The sequence below is a fragment of the Balaenoptera acutorostrata genome, chromosome 8 (assembly GCF_949987535.1).
Source record: "Balaenoptera acutorostrata chromosome 8, mBalAcu1.1, whole genome shotgun sequence".
NCBI classification, from domain to species: domain Eukaryota; kingdom Metazoa; phylum Chordata; class Mammalia; order Artiodactyla; family Balaenopteridae; genus Balaenoptera; species Balaenoptera acutorostrata.
In genome coordinates this window covers 100815396-100836422 of record NC_080071.1, presented here as the reverse complement: position 1 = coordinate 100836422, position 21027 = coordinate 100815396, and positions in this window count along the sequence as shown.

Here is a 21027-nt window from a genome sequence, read left to right as displayed (position 1 = left end):
AAGCCTCCTGTGTGAAAACAAGCTAACAACAACAACAAAAAGCGACAAAATATATGAAATAGTGGTCTTCAAGATACCAGACATCTGGAGATGAAAACTGGATCATATAGCAGGTATGTATTTAACTTTTTAAGAAACTGCCAAACTTTTCCCAAGATGGTTGTACCATTTCTTTCCTTCCTTCTTTCCTTCCTTCCATCCTTCCTTCCTCCCTCCCTTCCCTCCTTCCTTCCTTCCTTCCTTTTTTTCTTACCTTTCCACCAGCAGTGTACTAGAGTTCCAGGTCCTCTACATCCTCATCATTACTCGGTATGGTCAGACTATTTAATTTAGTCATACTTATAGTGACATGTGGTTTTAATTTGCATTTCTCTGAGAGACTGTGTTTTTGGAATTATTACTAAAAAATCTTTGCCTAATCTAAGTTCACAAACTTTTTCTCTTTTATTGTCTTCTAGAAGTTTCATAATGTAGGTTTTACAACAGGTCTATGATCCACTTTGAGTTAAGTGTTGTATATAGTATGAGGTAAGGATCTTTTTACTATATATTGTTGGATTCCATTTGATAATTTTTTTTTTTAGAATTTTTGACTATATGTTCATGAAGGATATTAGTTTGTAGGGGCTTTTTGTTTGTTTTCAGGGCAGAAATTTTTGTTATGATAAAAAAAAGTGGTCTCCCTGTTTTCTGCATCTAATTTTTTAAAGATAATAATTCAACTCTAAAATAAAATCTTCTGTCAATTGAGGTAAAATGAAGTTTTTCATCTTGTTGACATTTCTATTTTAATTTTTTTTATTTCCCAGAGTGAGCTCTGTTAGCGAGGGAAAGAAAGCCAACTCTAGTTTACCATGGCTTAATATATACAGCATGTTTATATTTATAAATTAAAATCAATGCAAATGAGGGCTCTGAAATATGTTAGCACAATCGAGCTAGATGTGCTGGTTTAAGGGGATCAGTCTTTCTGGTGGAAAGCACAGCAGATAATCTGAATTACCTACCTCCAGCACTCCCTTTTATAAAAGTAGTGCCCAGTAATGAGTGCCTGGTGTTGATGTAGCTAGGATCTGAGCTTTTTCCATTTAAATAAAATGCTTTTTCTACTAAAAAAAAAAAAAAAAAAAAGATAGTATGGATGTTGCATTCTAGGTGGGGCAACAGGATAAACAGAAAGATGGAGCAGAATGAGCAGCCTAGCTAGAAGTCAGGCTTCCACCTATAGTATTAGAAAAAAAGGAGCAAATGACCTGGAACATGAGCAGAGTAAATCCAAGAAGGGAGCAATAATGCAAATACATCAAACTTAGAATTAGGAAATGGTGACTGCCGTCTTCTGATGGCTAACATAATAAACGAGAGACATTTGAGTTATATTTTTCTTTCTAGGGAGATGAGTTATAGACAGCCTCTGCCCTGCAGAAGGTAACCATCTAGGAGAACAGCACTCTCAGATCACATTCCAGAGGGTGCCTGATGCAATGGAAAGAGCATGGGATGTGAAGTACTTACCAGGGACATTGGCAAGCAACTCCACCACTCTGATTGTGTCCTTTCCACTGAAGATTGGAAGCAATTCTCCTCTCTCACTGGAGCAAGGAATACAGCCAGGCTTCAAAACAGGTACCATTGGCTTTGCCTGTAGAGCTGAGTGACCACGACATGTACCGGCTGCATCTTATCAGTCTGCATGAAGGCCCCTTAGGCTCCTGCTGGCCCCTTCACAACACTGAGTGGGAGCAGCTCCAGGTGGGCTCACCCACCCAGTTGGCCCCACCCACCCAGTTGGCCCCATCATGGTGGAAACTCTGGACCGGTGGAGGCTCTCGCCTGCACACCTACCCTCGCTGGTCCACAAGCCCAGGCCTGACTCCCGACAGGACACCTAAGGAGACACTGAGATGGAGCCCCACCAGCTCTCAACTAAATGCTGCCAATTATTTTTATGAACACTTCAAAAGCCAAAATCTGGAAGAAAGAAAAAAACTTTATAGGTCTTTACCCTAGAAATGAATAAATCAACCTTCCTTCCTTACCAGTAGCATAAAAATGTCTTTGCCTTAGTGGAAACCTTGTAGTAGCAGTCTTGGCTTTTCACCATCAGCAGATGTTTATAAGCTAAGGTGTCAGACAGAGATGAATAGATTATTTTTTTCTTACTTCAAAGCCTCACAAAAGGCAGTGGGCCTGAGAGTTCACTAGAAAAACAGGATTTGTCATTGTTTCTAAAGTTTTATTATTTAATGACAAACAGTTTAAAGCCACAAGTAATTGGCATTTTATGTTTCATTGACTACCTTTGATTAACATGCTAATTATATTGTAAACAGACTCCAAGATTCTCAGACAGTAATGACTTTAATGTTGTTTCCAGGTGAAGAGCCTCTTCAGAGATCATCAGAGCAGGACTCACTCCATTCTTCTGTGCATGGAAAAGAAAACAAGACTTTTAGGCAAGGCCTTGTAAACTAATTTCACTTTCACATAGATTATGGTGCACGCTTCAACACTGGGGGCCAGGGGGTTCTGTCTATATAGGTCCAAAGCAGACTGCAGTGTGTGTGTGTGTGTCTGTGCGTGTGTGTGTGTGTGTGCGCGTGCGTGTGCACATGTGTCCGTGCATGAGTGTGTGTGGGTTGGGGGCAGTTGCCAGGTCTTGGAGACGCCTCTGAAGTCTGTATGAGTTCATTTCATCCCACCTTGGAAAGCTCATGGCAAACCCCACGCTGCTACCACACCCAAAAGGACTCTCTGGGCTCCTATAGCACTACTTCTAAGGTCCCATAAATGGGGCACAGCAGGCCTCTAACTGGAAAAAAGCCATGCCTCTTTATTGTAACATCATAGGGGCCAATAAGCCAGAAGATAAAAGAACAACGCCTAGCCTGTTATTCTCACTCCCAGGTTTAGAGGGTTGGGTTTATATTCCATCACTGACTCCCTGCTCTATAATTTCGTGTGATTGACTTCTCATATTTACTTGTTGTTTCTTACCCTGACTCTCATCCACAGGGGAAAAAGCATGGAGATAGGCAGTACTTGAAGGTGTACACTGACCCCCACATTCCCACCACCTAGTCCCATGGAGACCAAGGTCATGTGCCTGGAAAAGAGCATCTCTGCCTGTGACCAGATGCTTATGATGCAATGGGGTTCACTTCTCCCTCTCTACACAATGACCCAGTGTCACCGGACTTGCACCTCAGGTCAATCTCAGGATTCTGAAGAGCTCAGCCCCCTTTCCTTTTCACTGAACTCTAGTGGAGTGGATGGGATCTGTGGCAGAGACAGGAAGAACACCAGTGATCGGTGCTCCCCTTCCGTGGTGAGTAACTATGGCGAGAACTGGGCTGCCCAGCCAAGCACTGACCTCCTGGCTCCCTTTGCATTGAGGTGTGGTCACATCACTGGTTCTTGCTGACACGGTGGCAGTGGAAATGATGTGAACAATTTTCAGGCTGAGGTTGTTAAGTATTAGGTGAGAGGTCCTTCATCCCATCCCACTTTCCTTATTTGACAGCTAAATGATGCCAAGAGAACCGAAAAGTCACGCAATGGCCAAGCCTCAGGGGAAGGCAGCCTGGTTTGCAAAGTGACTGCCTGGAGGAGGTTTGCCTGTCTAGGGGCATCCGCAGTGGATTTGGTGCGGGTGAGAAAGAAACTTCATGAGAGTAAGTCATTGAGATTTGCAGGCTGCTAGTTACAGCAGCTATGAATACAAACCGTCTGTATAAATGGTCAGATTGATCTGAATTGGAATCTAGTCTGTGCTATGTGCCCTTTGGTCCTAGGCAAGCTACTTGCCACCTAGGAGTCTATACAACCAGGATTGTATATATTTGTGAACGTAATATATAAATGTACCAAAACCAAAAAAAACCTCCACAAACCTTTAAATGGACTTAGCTGAAAAGGGGAGGCATTGGCTCACAAAATCCAAAGAAGCATCAACAAAGAAGCCATGGAAAGAGCAGGAAGGGCTCTCCACTGGGAGATGACCAGTCCCAAGCTTCAGTGTCAGGGTCAATATTGCTGCATCATAGTCTACTTTGCATCTTTGCAGGCTGTGGATCCCATCTTAACTTTCATTCACTTGAGATCACCTTTCTCTACACAATCAAAAATGTAAAATCAGAGCTGCCAACACTTATATTTTACTTCCTACAACTTCCACTTCAGGGGAGGAGTGATTTGGCTTTCAAGTTCCCAAGTCCAAGATGCCAAGACAGGGAACTGTGGTCAGTGCTTGTGTTTGGAGTAATTGGCTGCAGCAGGTGGGAGTGGGGTGGCAGGTGGCAGTGGGGGTCAAGGGACAGGGTGTGTCATAAAATATTGCCTTCATGGAAAGGAAGTGCTGAGAATGGGGTCCAAACCACCAGTGTCCACTATGCAATACCAATGCCGGGGTTGTCAGCAGCACAAGGAAACAGACAGGCAGCCTGAGCACCAGCTCTCTTTCAGCTCAGAAGTAATTTCTATAGCTCCAGGTCTCAACTGCCTAACCAACCTCATCACAATCTCTCTGAAGTTGACCTTTGGTGTCTCCAGCCAGCTGGCCTTCCTGGTCCCTGCTCTTGTGAAAAGCCCAACCTCTCAGCCACAAAGCTGAAAACCAGAGGCAAAGTGTACCTCTCCCATCTCTGGCAAGTCCCCAAGTCCTCTTATTCTCTAGACAATAAATACTTCACAAAAATGCACAGGTTTCCCCACACACTCAACAATGAGCTACCTCTGGCCTCAGATCAGCTATGCCCCTCCTTGGAATGCTCATCCTGTACCCTCCTCATCCCTCACCCATTCTCCCCTCTGATTGTGATCAGCTCAGCGCAAAGTCTCCATGAAGCCCACAGTCATGGTCACTTGCAAGCTGCCTTGGAGACCTGTCCATTTCATGCCCACCTCATATGTTAGTGGCACCCCTGTCTGTTTCTCCCACTGGACTGTGCCTCTGTAAAGGCTATGTGGGCAGCTGTGCTCCAGTGGTGGTACTTTACCATTGACACCCAGCAGTGGACCTGGCAAGTGGCAGGTGCCCTAAAACATCCATGAAGCTGAATTAAGTACGAAGGAAAGAACATGTCATGCATCTAAAGCGTCTGCTCCAGAGTTCCTCCCCTGTCTCCCTCCAGCTCTCCTGGACATTCCCTCCCTGAGCCCGATGCACTTTGTCATGCTGAGGTTTCACTGGTCTCTCTGGAATGCACCTGGCCTGAGTGAGTTTGTTCACAACACAGCATAGGGACGGGGAGAAGTTGCAAACCAGACACAAACTTTACTGGGGAAACTGAGAACTTACTTGTAGAGAACAAATCTTACACGATGTTGTATTACAACACAATTAAGAGTAAAGGCCATGGGATTAGAGGAATTTTACCAAGAATCTTCCCTTTTCAGCTGAGTGACTTTGAGAGAGTCACTGGCCCTCTCTGGTGGCAGCTGTCACTTCTGTTAGACAAAGTCAAGAATAGGGTCTCGGGAGCTGTGCAGATTAAGAGGGATCAGGGCCATAACAGCAGCACTGGAGCCCGTGGTACATGGAAACCTCAGGCACAGCAGGTTGTTGTCATTACTGCACCCAAAGGATGTCTCTTACTTGATAAGTTGTACTAATTAATGTTCCATAGTAGATAAGTAAATACAACGGTAATGATTTTATAACATTTTATAACATGCAGTTTTAGAGAGTAATAGTAATAGCTCACACATATACCAGGTCCATTCCAAACACTCCCATAAATTAAATAGCTTAATCCTCATAACAATCCTAGAAGTAGGACTACTAGTATCCCTGTTTTAAAGACAAAAACTAAGGCTTATAGAAGTTCAGTGACTTGCCCAAGGTCCCCCAGTTTTGAGAGGTGGAGATGGAGTTTAAACAAACCATGGAACTCCTGACTCTGTGCTCCTAAGAGGGTGTTATGGACTGAATGTTTGTACCCCCTGTGAAATTCATTTGATGAAGCCATAACCCAGAGTGTGGCTGTATTTGGAGATGGGGCCTCTAAGAAGGTAATTAAGGTTAAATGAGATCATAAGGGTGGGGCCCTGATCTGATAGGATTAGTGTCCTTGTAAGAAGAGATACCAGAGAGCACACCTTCCCTCCCTCTCCTTTCCACTCTTCTCCCCTCCCCTCCTCTTCTCTCTGTCTCTGTCTCTGTCTCTCTCCCTGCTGTGTGAGGATACAGTGAGAAGGCAGCCATCTGCAAGTCAAGAAAAGACCCCTCATCAGAAACCAAATCTGCCAGGACCTTGATCTTGGAGTTCCTACCTCTTGGAATTGTGAGAAATAAAGGTCCCTTGTTTGAGCCTCCTAGTCTGTGGTATTTTGTTAAGGCAGCTCAAGCTGACTAATACAGAGTGAAACACAATGGACACTGCCTCTCATAAGTGAAAATAACAATTATGTTGATGATAATTAGCAGTAATTAATCTCATTAAAAAATCATTGTGTTTGAGGAAATAGTGCAAAGCTCGGGTGATGGATCAATAGAAATGATGTCAGGTGGCTAGAGAGAGGTTGGAGTCCAGCAGAGGGAACCCTGACCACCAGCTCATTCCCCATCACACCCACTGTGTGCCCATCGCTCTCTAAGAGCTAGGTCAGACACGTGGTCTCCTCCTCCCAACACCCACCATGGAGTTAGAAGGAAGGTGAAAGGTGTGTCTTCTTGGCAAGGTTAACAGGGGCTGGCTTGGATGATACTGATGTGGTGAAAACACACTGGATTTCCATGTGCTCTTCTCATGCAAGACACAAGGATTGGTGTCATCGGGACCTCACTGAGTTTACAGAGATTTGCCCTTTATACTCCGTTATCCTGTTATCTGCACTTGCTCTTAAAAAGCATGGTGCCATGTTTTACTCTTTGATCCACAAATTCCGCGAAATTGGCTTTCCTGGAGCTGCTATGCAGACCGAAGAAACCCTTTTTTGTCTTTGCTTAAGAGAAAGCCTGTGTCCAATGTTAAGAGTGTAATGAAAGCACGTCACCCCCTCACATCCCCTAGACCACGTGTCCAGCCTCACCTTACAGAAGGCAGGCAGAGGCTCATCGGGGCTCACTGGGGTGTTACAGGAAAGAATGCAGCTTCAGAGGAGGGAGGCTCTGCCCCAGCTTTGCTTCAGCCTTTTATTAGCTGAATAACCTTAAGCAAATCATTGAGCATTTCTAAATCTCAGCTTCTTCCGTTCTAAAATAGAACTAGAATCACCTGCCCTGCGGGGTTGCTATGATAACTAAATCATTGAAAGTGTGTCACGGGCTTAGCCCCATATGGAGAACTCCATGCCCCATACATGCTGCTAAGAAGCATTAGTTTAGGCACCAGCCTTGCACATTTCTTGAATGGGTGCCCAGAGCATCCCCCTCGAGTGTCTGCACTGGAGGGAGTGGGGGTCTGTATACTGTGTGCACCACTGAGCCACCCACCCAGCCTAGGAAGGGGTTCACCCCTGGAGGGCGGCCCTGCTTCTTCAGCGTGAATAGGGGCTCAGGGGCATGTTTCATGGTGGTTCTGTGCCAGGAGAATTTGCAGGGACCCAAGTTGGGTGTAATCCCTTAGGTGCAGAATGAAGCTCTGTGCTACTGCCCCCAGCCAGGAAAGGTGGGAAGGTTCACATTCAAGCACTCTCAACTGATTCTGGAGTTAACTTATTATGTTTTCCCCTGATGCAGTCATTTTTGATTCTCTCCTCTGTGTTCCCCTCACTCACCCAGTGTAGGGGACCCAGACCCCCTGAGGTAGAGTGGGAGGTGGGCGGGGTGAGATATGTAAGGACAGGGGACTGGTGGCCACTCTCTTGGAACACTTTCCCTGGGCTGTGGGTTTAGGGACAAACTGGATTTTAAAGTATTGCCCTGGGCCCCAATCAGCTATCAGACTTCCACATGCACAGACATTGGCCTGCTCACATCACACCCCAAACCACTTTAAAACCCTGTGAGTAGCATTAGCGTGGACAGGCTAAACCGTCCACGTTCTCCAGAGGCAGAAATGCTGGTAAAGACTGCCATGTCAGACTGTTTCTGCACCTTGTTCTAATTTTGAGTTTGATAAAAGCTGTGAGGTGGAAGAGGCTATAGAAGGGAGGTTTGCTTCTCAGTGCTATTTCCATCTCAGAGAAATGAACCTTTTGAATACCATACTTTCTTAGTTAGACCTCCCAGCACTGGGTCTGTCCACACAGAAGGAAAGAAGAGAATTAATATTCCCCACTAATGCTTGGGGCCTCCCAGCTTGTACCGCCAGCCTGCCAGCCACAGATCTGAGCCTGCCCTGCCTGGTCCAGAGCTGGCTAAGGTGCAGAGTACAGATGGAGCCCAAGTGGGTGTCGGTTACCAAGATGTATTGGGCACTGCCTGCTGCTGAGAGCTGGCTGTCAGCAGAAGATACAGCCCAAACACAAAAAGGGACAACCCTACGTTCTGATTTAAGAAAGAGAGAAGAGTTCTGGGTGGAGCCCAGAACTTCAACCCCCTGGGGGAGCTCAGTAAAGCTTCATGTGTAGCTGGAGATATTCCCTTCATCTTTGTAATCTGCAGAGAGTCCAAAGGTGTCTTATCAACTGTGAAAGCTTTCATTAGAGGAAAGGAATCTTTGACCCAAAAGGGAGCTACCTTAAAAATATAATTATGGGGAATATATTTTCATTATTAATTAACTCATTAATGTCTTTATTTGCATTTAACAGACCCCTAGTCTGGGCCAGGTTCTGTATTAGAAATGAGGATGAAATCAGAGGTCCACTGTGGTCCCTGTATAGAGTCTAGGAAAGGAGAAGAAAGTGAAAACTAAGAATTGCTCATGATTGAATTTTACAGACACTTTTCTTCACCAATGACAAGTTTTATTCCAGGCTCTTGGCTACAAACATGAGAAGGGCCTCCCGGCTGCTTCCTTTGTACAGCCTGGCCTGTGAGGCTGTGATGAAAGTGGGTTTGAAAGCTCTCAGAACTTGGGGAGGGAGCTGCACACCCACACGGGAGGACCATGGGTCAGCCTGCCAAGGAAGTTGACATCTGGGCCAGATCTCCAAGGAGGAGTGGGAAGCTAGTTACAAAGTGGATAGATGGCAGAGGAGGGCATTTCTACAAAGCACAGAGGCACAAATAAGGCATGCTGGGGACCTCGTCTGGCTCCCAGAACTCTGTCAAGAGCTAAGGGGGGGCTGCCTTGGTGGTGCAGTGGTTGAGAATCTGCCTGCCAATGCAGGGGACACGGGTTCGAGCCCTGGTCTGGGAAGATCCCACATGCCGCGGAGCGACTAGGCCCGTGAGCCACAATTGCTGAGCCTGTGCGTCTGGAGCCTGTGCTCCGCAACAAGAGAGGCCGTGACAGTGAGAGGCCTGCGCACCGCGATGAAGAGTGGTCCCGGCTTGCCGCAACTAGAGAAAGCCCTTGCACAGAAATGAAGACCCAACACAGCCATAAATAAATAAATAAATAAATAAATAAATAAATAAATAAAAGAGCTAGGGGGGTCCACCCTGTCACATCCCAGGAGCCATTGGTTCACAACTCACCTGGCATGTCCCTATGAGTGAGGCCTCAGTGGTGGTAGGGTTTCTTCTAAGAGAGGTGGCAGTGAGGAGGCCAGAGATGGCCCTCCCCACACCTGCCCGCCGTCTGTTGTATTCTATGGTGCATACCGGTGAGGACATCCACACCTTGCAACAGGTGCTGAGCCCAGGTAGGGACACATCCTATTCATCTCCAAATCCTTCAAGTTGTCAAAGTGTCTGCTTCAGATTCTGAGCTTCATTAAATTTTGTTGACTGTGAATTTAAAAACTGGACAACTTTCCGTCCTCACTGAGGAACAGACCTTCTGTTAAGTCTTAAGTCACTTTAAAGGAACAAAGTAAATTTCAGGGATAAAAGTTCCACACGCAAATCAAACTGCTCTGGGGAAAGACTGCCTGGAAATTAGGTTCCAAAGATTCTGAAAAGAACTGTTTCTATATCAGACCTGGCTTATATTATCAGGGATCCTTGTTCTATTGTCACTTATTGGTTGAAAAGTTAAACACTGGAGAAAAGGAAGCAAGATCCTCCAAGCTTTCAAAGTCAGTTGAAGCCAGTATTTAAAGACAACAAGCGGCTGACATTTCATAGCTGTGAAATTAAACAAATGTAATTTGCAGATCCTCTACAAGGTTTAGTAATAAAATGCAACTTTAAATATTACAATCCCCAGAAAGATCCCACCATTGCTACATAGACTAAATTAGATAAAAGCATCCTGGATGTCTCATTAACTTTTATCTACCTGAGAGACAAGATCTCTTTTGACACATCTAAAGGAATTCAGTTAATGTCATTTGCTTCTAGCTGCCGTCTTGTGAATTCCAAGGGTAGGCTTCACTCTGAGTTGTGTTTCAGATTGCTCATGTGGTCTCAAACATGAGCAATGTGGATGTGTTCTAGACACGTGAGACTATCATACTGTGTCTCAGGGAAGTAAGAAAATAAATCATAACTAGGATTCTATAGTTGTATTGCCGTATCAAGACTCAAGGGGAAGGTGAGAGAGTGTCCTTCTTGACTTGTCAGTCTGTTGGAGCCATGTTTCCGATCCTTCCAAACAGCCCAGGCTCTGGGTGGAATTTCAATGGCCATCAATTACTTTGTTTTGTAAGTACATAGCCATCATTCCAGGATGTATTTAAAGCATTGTGTGCAGAGAATCTGTGTGGTATGGGGGTACTAACCCCAAACTTGGGGTCTGGCAGGTTTCAGTTTTGCCTCTTAATAATTGTGGTTGACTGATTTCATTAATGGCCTTCTGGTATCTTCATGTTTGTTCATGTAACTTTGTAACCTCTGATTATGAGCTTAGCCATGTGACTTGCTTTGACAAAAGGACCAGTAGCAAGGTTGACACACTTTGTCAAGAAAAGTCTTGACAAAGTGCTTATGTATTTCATTTCTCTCTTTCTTCTCTGCTGTTGCTATTAAACAAACCAACAAACAACAATAACAAAATCCTGCCTAGTCCAGCCTAAGAACATGGGAGATGAGAGACATATTTGTGAAAGATTTTCAGAGAAGACACAGTTGTCCCAGCTAAGTCGTTCTGGACCAGCATGCAGATATGTGAGCAAGCTCAGCGAAGAGCAGCAGAAGTGTCTACTCAACCTGACACTGAACACAGACATGAGACCAAAAGAACCACCCAGCCAACTTGTAGACTCGGGAGGCATAGTAAATGATTATTATTTTTAGCCTCTGAGTTTTGGGGTGGCTTGTTACACAGTAATAGACAACGAAGCACTAACTCTGAGAATGTAAGCAAATAACATGACATCTCTCTCTCTCTCTCTCTCTCTCTCTCTCTCACACACACACACACACACACACACACACACATGCAGGCTCATCTCTTTGCGATGTTGTGAGTACTAAGATAATATACCCAAAACTGAGCAGGTCTCCAGCAAATAGAAATCACTCCACCTGTCGTCCTGCTGTTACATATTCATATTGGCTTCTGTTATCCCTCTCCTATTCAAAATTCTGTTTGCTATTTGATAAAGTTCAAATTTACTGATGTGCAGTTCAAAAGACTCTGTCCTATATCTATTTCCCTATTTTATTTCCTCTATTTCTGCAGCTGTTAACTCTACTCAGAGAATACAGATTATTGAAGGAGAGACAGTGTATATGCATTTGAGCATGCATGGCATGACTTTCCAAGCATGGTACTGAATGAATGCTCTACATACATGTTCTCATTTAATCCATTCCTCTGGATAGGTGTGACCATGTCCTCTCCATACTGAGGCTTGGAGAGATTAAGGAGCCTGTCATCAAATTTACACAGTAATTGGTGGCTAAACGGGAGTTTGAGCACATAATTGTCTGAGATTAAAACTGATGCTTTACCAAATATTCCCAAAACTCCTCAAAATTAGGTGGATTGGGCCAAGTTGAAACACTGAGGAAGATGGTAGATGTAATCTCAGTCAGGAGTCTGTGGACAATGAAAGTGAAGTGAACATAAGTTAACAGTCCTCAAAATGTCAGAACTCACTGCTTGGAGATATCATGCCAAGGGGCTGGATGGGGAATGTATACAATGGATATTAAGGCAAGTACTAGAATATCAGCATACATTCTAGGAGAATCTGTTCATTGAGAAGACATGGGAAATAAATGGATAAGGACCTCTGTCTTCTGGCTTGGTGTTCAGCATCCCAAAGGGAGTGTTTTAGTAGACAGGTTTACAATGTGACAGTAGATCAGTGTTGGAGCCTTACTCTTCCCCTCACGTTCCTCTCTGTTCCTATCCATCCTAACGAAAAACAAAATGCCTAGACCTTTCTCTTTTAAATAAAATCACAATTTTTCTAATATAAAACCATTTGAATCATAAGTGATATGATAACGAAAGTTCTTAACTATTCACGACTATTACCTTTATTACATTTTAAAACACTATTTACAAATACAGCTGCTATGAATATTTGTTTACAAGTTTCTGCCTGGAAATAACTTTTTTTTTTTTAAACATCTTTATTGGAGTATAATTGCTTTACAATGGTGTGTTAGTTTCTGCTTTATAACAAAGTGAATCAGTTATACATATACATATATCCCCATATCTCTTCCCTCTTATGTCTCCCTCCCTCCCACCCTCCCTATCCCACCCCTCTAGGTGGTCACAAAGCACCGAGCTGATCTCCCTGTGCTATGTGGCTGCTTCCCACTAGCTATCTATTTTACATTTGGTAGTGTATATATATCCATGCCACTCTCTCACTTTGTCCCAGCCTAGAAATAACTTTTATTAGGATATATGCCCAAGAGGGCAATTGCTGGGTTGTATGGAAAGTCCATTTTTACTCTGAAAATGAACTGTCAAACTATTTTCCAGAATGATTGTACTATTTTACATCCTCAACATCAATGTATGAGAGATCCAGTTTCTGGGGGTATCCTCACAGGCATTTAGTGTAATCATTTTTATTTTATTTTATTTTAGCCATTTGGATAGGTATGTAGGATCTCTCATTATGGCTTTAATTTGCATTTATCCAACTAATAATGATGTTGAACAGCTTTTCATGTGCTTATGTGACATTTATATCATGTAATTTTTAGTGAATTTTCTGTGTATATCTTTGCCTATTTTCTTTTTAATTACTTGTGTTCTACTGCTGAGTTTTGACAGAATTTTATGTATTCTAGATACCAGTCCTTTGTCACATGCATAATTGGCAAATATTTTCTTTTAATCTATAGTTTGTATTCTCATCCTTTTAATGGAGTCTTTCACAGAGCAAGTTTTTCATTTTCATAAAGTCAAATTTATCAATTTTTCCTTTTAAGTATAATACAGTTGGTTTCAAATCTAATATTTTTCCTATTTTTATTGTAGAAGTTTTATAGTTTTATATTTTACATTTAAGAATGATGAGCCATTTTGAGTTAATTTTCATGTAAGGTGTGAAATGTAGGTCAAGATTCAGTTTTCTGCCTATGAATATCCAGTTGCTGCGGCATCATTTATTGAAAGGCTGTTTCTCCTCGATTGAGTTCCTTTTGCTCCTTTGTTGAAAATTAATGGTGCATATTTGTATTGATCTATTTCTGGGTTTTCTATTGATCCATGTCTATCCTTCTGCTAATACCACAATGTCTCGATTACTGTAGTTATATAGCAAGTCTTAACATTGGGAAGAGTGATTTCTCCCTCTTTATACTTTTGAAACTTGTCCTAGTCATTCTAGAGTGTTCCCTTTTCCTATACACTTTAGAACATGTTTCTCTACAAAAAAAATACCTTGCTGAAATTTTGATAAGATTTTGTTAAACCTACATATCAACTTAGGGAGAACTGACTCCTTTACTAAGTTAAGTCTTCCATTCCTGGAACACCACATTTCATGAAGCATTTAGGTCTTCCCTGATGTTTTTCATTAGCATTTTATAATTTTCATCATACAGATCCTGTACATATTTTATCATATTTACACCTCAGTATTTCATTTTTTCAGCAAGTATTGCATTTCTATATGGGTTTCCACTCATTCATTGTCAGTGTATAGAAATGCAATTGATTTTTGTGTGTTTATCTTATATCTTATGACCTAACTGGACTCAGTTATTAGTACTACAAGTTTTTCATCCCTAATCTTTTACCTTCTTCTTTCCAGCCTTCAGCACCATCTCATTGCTTCTTGGGTAATTTCGAGGGTATTTAGTTGTATTTAGAGAGTTGCAGGCAAGACCACCTGTCAGAGAAATTAAGTCTACACCACCTTGTTTTGGAACTGAGCAGGAATATTCTTTGCCTTTTGTAAAGATTTTTAATTGTGGCCTACTATTTTGGTTGATATTCCCATTTAGATACTGTACTCAATACAAACCATTTCTCAAGAAAGAGCAAGAGGAAGGTTACCTATCCATAGTAACTGCTAAAATCATTCCTCAGGCCTGTTTTGCAATGTCTGGAATTAAATAATGATTTTTCCCTTGAAGTGATGTGTCAGTCTTTTAAGTTATCCTTCCTTATGGTGAAAGATACCTGCAATTTTTAGTCATTAATATTGTGGTAAAAATAGTTTATTTAGCCACTATAGTCACTGCCAGATGAGACTGCAAGGTTTAAAGATTTTCTCAGTCAAACAATAACTGAGAGAATTCATAGACAGCAGATGTTCTCTGAAAAAAAAATGTTAAAATAAGCTTTTCGTGAAGAAGAAAAAATGATATTGAAAAGAAACGTGCATCTACATAAAGAAAAGAAGAGCATCAGAGAAGGAATAAATGATCTAATTGACTAAAGATAACTGATTGATTAAAGCAATAATAGTGATAATGAAACCATGTGTCTCAGACTGGGACTTGAACTCACATGGCTGGGACTCGAACCCAGCCAAAACCCAGATTGGGACTTGAACCCATGTGACTGGGACTCGAACCCAGCCAAAACCCATGGCCTTTTAACTGAGATCACACACCTGATTTCAGGACTTAATGAAGCTCAGGTTCTTGATGTCTCATCGCAGAAAGAATTCAGTGAGAGACAAAGTGATAGGTAAGAAGTAGATTTATTTAGAGTGAAACCCACTCCACAGACAGATTGTGGGCCATCTCAGAAGGTGAGAGTGACCTTGAAATATGGCATGGTTAGTTTTCACGGGCTGCATAATTTCATAGGCTAATGAGTTGGAGGATTATTCCAACTATTTTGGGAAGGGGTGGAGATTTCCAGGAATTGGGCCACCGCCCACTTTTAGTCTTTGATGGTTGGCCTCGAAACTGTCATGACACTGGTAGGTGTGTCACTTAGCTTATGCTAATCAATTACAATGAGTGTATGTTGAGGCTCAAGGTCCATTGGAAGTTGAATAATCTACCATCTTGGACCTAGTTGGTTCTAACCAATTTTTGTCATGTCCTATGGCTATGTCATTCTTTTAAAGGTTGTACCCTGCCCCTTTCCCTCCTGTTTCAATCATGTACTGGAAGGTTATAGCATGTGAATAAGTGAAATGAATGACAGTAATGTTCCAGAGGATGGGGGTGGAAAATTGTAAATATAAGGTTCCTACATATTTAGTGCTATAGTACTACCTGAAAGTGGACTGGGGTTAATTAAAACAGAGTACAGAGTACTCCAGAGTAAACAGAGTAAACTCCAGGAAAATTGTTATTTCTAAAATATAAATGTTATCTGTCAGGTAAAGTTGAGTCACATAATATGCCCAAAACAAAAGAAGACAGAAAAGGAGGGGAAAAAGAAACAAAGAGCAAACACAGTAAGTAGAAAATAGTTACAAGATGGGAGATATTAATCTGGCAACATCAATAATCACTTAAAATGTAAATGACATAAATAGACTAGTTAAAACATAGAGATTGTCAGAGTGAATTAAAAAATAATACCCAACTATATGTTAAGTATAAGAATCCAATTTTAAATATAAGCATTCAGGTTAAAAACAAAGAGAGAAAAAAACCATTTCCCTGCTAACACTTAATCAAGAGAAAGCTGCGGTAGCTATATTAAGACAGAGCAGACTTCAGAACAAAGAAGATTATCTGGGTTAAAGAGGGGCATTGCTTAATTATAAAGAATCAGTTCTCTAAGAAAACATAGCAATCCTAAATGTATATGTATTTAACAAAGGAGCATAAAAATATGTGAACATTCATTAACAGGAGTGAAAGGAAAAACAGAAAAACCCACTATAATAGTTGGTGATTTCAACATGTCTCTGTCAATAATTTACAGATGAAGCAGACAAAAAAAAAAAAAAGACTGTAATGATATAGATGAACAACACTGAGTCAATTCAATCTAATGGACACATAAAACAGTCCATAAATCAACAGCAAAATACACATTCTTGTCATGCAACTATGGAAACTTCACCAAAATAGACCATGTTCTGGGCCATAAAAAAAAAATTTTAATAATAGAAATCATACAAAATATGTTCTTAGATGACAATGAAAATAAATTAGAAGTCAATAGCAGAAAGATAGCTGAAAACTCCCTTAATACTTGGAGATTAAACAACACAAATTTAAGAGAAATTTTAAAATATTTTAAATAAATGAAAATGCAGCTTATCAAAATGGGAGGAGGGGCAGCTAAAACAATATTTACAGAAATATTTATACCATTAAATTCATTATATTAGTATAGGAGAGAAAAACCTGCCACCCCAAAATGTCTCTTTGGCATGTGGATTATTTTGAGCTGAAAACGATCAAGGCCCAAGAGACTCAGGAAGAAACTTTGACCTTCCCCTAACTGGCTAAATGAATGTAGATAGAGGACCTGTTACCATAAGGGAGCTATCTCCATAGGTAACTACAGTATGAACTAGGTGTGTAGACAAGGAGGAACCTACCAGAATCTGTTTGTTAAAATTCCTCTCTGTGTCCCATTATCTCTGATGGCCAGAAGATGTTGTTTACCAAACATTTGCTTTTCCCTCTCCATGTGAATTGCCTTCCTCCTTATTTGAAATCCCAAACCCTGCCACCAACATCCTCTTTTGTCTTTAGCTGAAGATGGTATTTAAGGTGAAGGTTTCAGTCATTCTGGTGAGCTACTCAGTTCTTCTGGATCTCTCCCATGAATGCATTAAACTTTGTTTGATTTTCTCATGTTAATCTGTCTCATGCCAATTTAATTATTAGATCAGCCAGAAGAACTTGGAAGGGTAGAGGAAATTTTCTTCCTCCCTGACATTAGAAAAGAAGATCTAATATCAATTACCTGAGCTTCTACCTTAGGAAATTAGAGAAAAAATAAGGAAATTAAACTTTGACATTCAGAAGAAAGAAAATAATTAAAACTAGAAGGAAAATCAATGAAATTGGAAACAAAAAAGCAATAGAAAAGCAACAAAACCAAAATCTAAGTCTTTAAAAAGAACAATAAAATTGAAAATACTCTTGCTCATCTAATCAAGAGAAAAAGAGATAAGACATAAGTTACCAATATCAGAAATTAAAGAGGATTCAACCATCACTGATTCCATGGCTACTAAAAGGATACAAAGGGAATATTATGAACAACTTTATGCCCACAAATTTGACAGCTTAGATGAAATGGACCAATTCCTGGAAAGAGTGAAATTACTAAAATCCATTCCAGGAGAAATAGATAACTTGAATAACTCTACATCTATTAAAGAAATTGAATTAATGATTAGAAACTTTCAAGACCCAAAGAGTTTTACTGAGGAATTCTATCAGGCACTCTGTGTACATTCATAATAAAAAGGAAGAAAAAAAAAAAAAAAAACACTTTCAAAAACCTACGATTAAAAAAGGCTCTCTTTAAGTTAATAAAAGGAATGTGTGAAAACATAGAGCTAACATCATACTTAAAGATGAGTAACTGAACACTTTTCCTCTGAAGACAGGGAGAAAGGCAGGATGTCCTATCTCACCACACCGATTCAACATTGCCCCAGAAGTCCTATTTAGAGTAATAAGCCAAGAAGAAGAAATAAAGGGAACACAGATTGAAAAGGAATAAATAAAACTGCATTTATTCCCTGATAATGTTATTTGCATGTAGAAAACCACTGGGAATATACAAAAACCTTCTGGAAATAATAAACTTGTAGAGCAAGGTTGCAGGATACCAAGTCAAGATACAAAATTTAATTGCTTTCCCATATACCAGTAATGAACAACTGGATTCTGAAATTAAAGATACATTATCTTTTACAATAGTGCCAAAAAAAGAAGTAGTCAAGTATAAATCTAACAAAATATGCATGGGATCTATATACAGAAAACTACAAATACTAATAAAATAAATCTTGACACAGACCTGAAACCTTATGCAAAAAGTGAACTGAAAATGGATCATAAACCTAAAGGTAAAATGCAAAAATATAAAACTTCTTGCATGAAACACAGAAAAAAAATCTAAGTGACTTTGGATTTGGTATTGAGTTTTTAGATAAAACATTAAAAGTATAATCCATGAAATAATAAATAGATGTGTAATACTTTATTAAAATTAAAAACTAATTCTCTGCAAAAAAAAATATGATGTTGAGAAAAGACAAGTGACTTACTGGGAGAAAACACTTAGAAAACACATATATTTGTATAGCATCTGTATAATACTGTATAATACAATACTGTATGATTCATGTATCTCTGAGGATAGATACAGGACAATATGCATTTTTCAAAACCCATAGAATTTATAGCACAAAGGATGAACCTTGATGTGTACAAATTTTTAAAAATTATTTAGGAGGTTGGAGAATCCCAGAGTGAGATACAGACATTGAGGATAGAATCAAACTGTATTACAAATGTATGATGCATCCTCACTGAAGGGGAGTTGGGAAAGGGTGTTGACGTAAGTAACTTTGGAAATGAGTGGACACAGTAATATATGTTAAAGGTGAAGGAACTGTACACAAGCACTCTAGTTGGTAAAGCTGATTCCCATAGAATTAACAATTCTGAAACCTCTAACCATGTGTGATATTGTGATTTATAATAAGAAGTACATATGTGAGTTTTGTCCCAATCTCTGGCACAGAGCTTCTAAAAAATTTGTAATTTCCTAAAGGATAAGGAGCAATCAAGGCATCTTTCATTATGTTAATGAGGTGACTCCTGGAAAGCTCCTAAAGATGGGGGCTGGTTGCCAGAACCTACTAGGGTTGCAACTTTCAGTCTGACCCTCAACCTTTAGGGAGGGAACAGGGGTTAGAGACTGAGTTCAGTCATCAATGGCCAATAAGTTAATCCTTCATGTATGGATAATGAGGGCTCCATAAGAAAAGCAAAAGGACAAGGTTTGGAGAGCTTCCAGGTTGGTGAACACGTGGAGATTCAGGGAGAATGGCACCTGGAGAGGATATGGAAGCTCTGCATCATTTCCCCATACCTTCACCTATGCATTTCTTACATCTGGCTGTTCTGAGTTATGTCCTTGTATTAGTAAGCTATCAATCTAGTAAGTAAAATGTTTCTCTGAGTTCTGTGAGCAGTTCTAACAAGTTAATCAAACCCAAGGAGGGGTTGCTGGAACCTCTAATCTGTAGCTGGTCATTCAGAAGCACAGTGATAACCTGGACTTGTGATTGATGTCTGAAGTGGGTTTGAGGGGTGGGGAAAGTCTCATAGGACTGAGCCCTTAACGTATGGGAACTGATGCTCTTTCCAGGTAGGTAGTGTCATAATTGAGTTGATTGTAGGATACCCAACTAAAGTCCAGAGCAGTGCTTGGTGGTGGTGGAGGAACGCCCTCATTGCCACACTGAAAATTGGGAGCAGAACCATTTTACCATGTGTTCTAGAATTGGAGTCAATGAGTGACAGATGGTGAGAGCCAGTTTTCTCACTTTTGGAGTGGGAGGTTACAGATAAGCAAGAGGCTAGAATGATCAGTGTTACCAAATCACATCCTGCTTCTTGCTGCTAGAAAATCAATACCCAAGAAGCAGTTGTTGGTGGAAAGGAAAGTTGCTTTTAATCAGAATGCCAGCAGTCTGGGGAGATGGTGGATTCACTGTCCCCTAAAAACCACCTCTGAAAATTCTGCTCAACCATAAAAGTTTTTAAAGGGAACCAGGGAAGTAATCTCAGTTAATCATTGAGATGGGGGGTCAGAGTGATTGCCATCCCCCACTGTTTGCAGGCTTGTTGTCTTCTTGTGATTTTTCTTTAGATGCTATCTTGTTCACACAGTTTGTTCTTGAGATTACTGAAGGGAAAGAGATCTGGTCATCTTTTAATTTTTTATGCTTTATTTCTACTTTTTTGATCTAAGGAAAGAACCAACAGGTTAAGCAACATATTGTGTGATCAAAAGATTTGAAAGCTGTGCTAGGGCCGGAGATGAGTAGAGCATGGGGGTGCCTGGTTTAAGATTAGTGACCAGACAAAGGGCTCTCCTGCTGAGAGCATTTTCCTGCAAAGAGCTCTTTCCCTCCAAAAGCTGCTTACATCTGTGTGGCACTTGATTGTATGTGGATATATCAGTATCAACTCATGTTTAGCTTGATATAGGTACAGATTAATGCATACAGAAGTATATGTAGATATGTGTATATACATGAAATAGTATATATTCATATATATAATATATATTCACATATATTCATATGGAATAGTATGTACACATATATTCCCTTGCTATGTCAGCTGAGAGGACCTAGCAGCAGCCATAACCCAATAGTATGAGTACAACTAGTGTTCAGATCTTCATTGCACAACTATTCTTCTATAAAAGAAATCAGGGGGCTTCCCTGGTGGCACAGTGGTTGAGAATCTGCCTGCTAATGCAGGGGACACGGGTTCGAGCCCTGGTCTGGGAAGATCCCACATGCCGCGGAGCAACTAGGCCCGTGAGCCACAACTACTGAGCCTGCGCATCTGGAGCCTGTGCTCCGCAACAAGAGAGGCCGCGATAGTGAGAGGCCCGTGCATCGCGATGAAGAGTGGCCCCCGCTTGCCGCAACTGGAGAAAGCCCTCGCACAGAAATGAAGACCCAACACAGCCAAAAATAAATAAATAAATA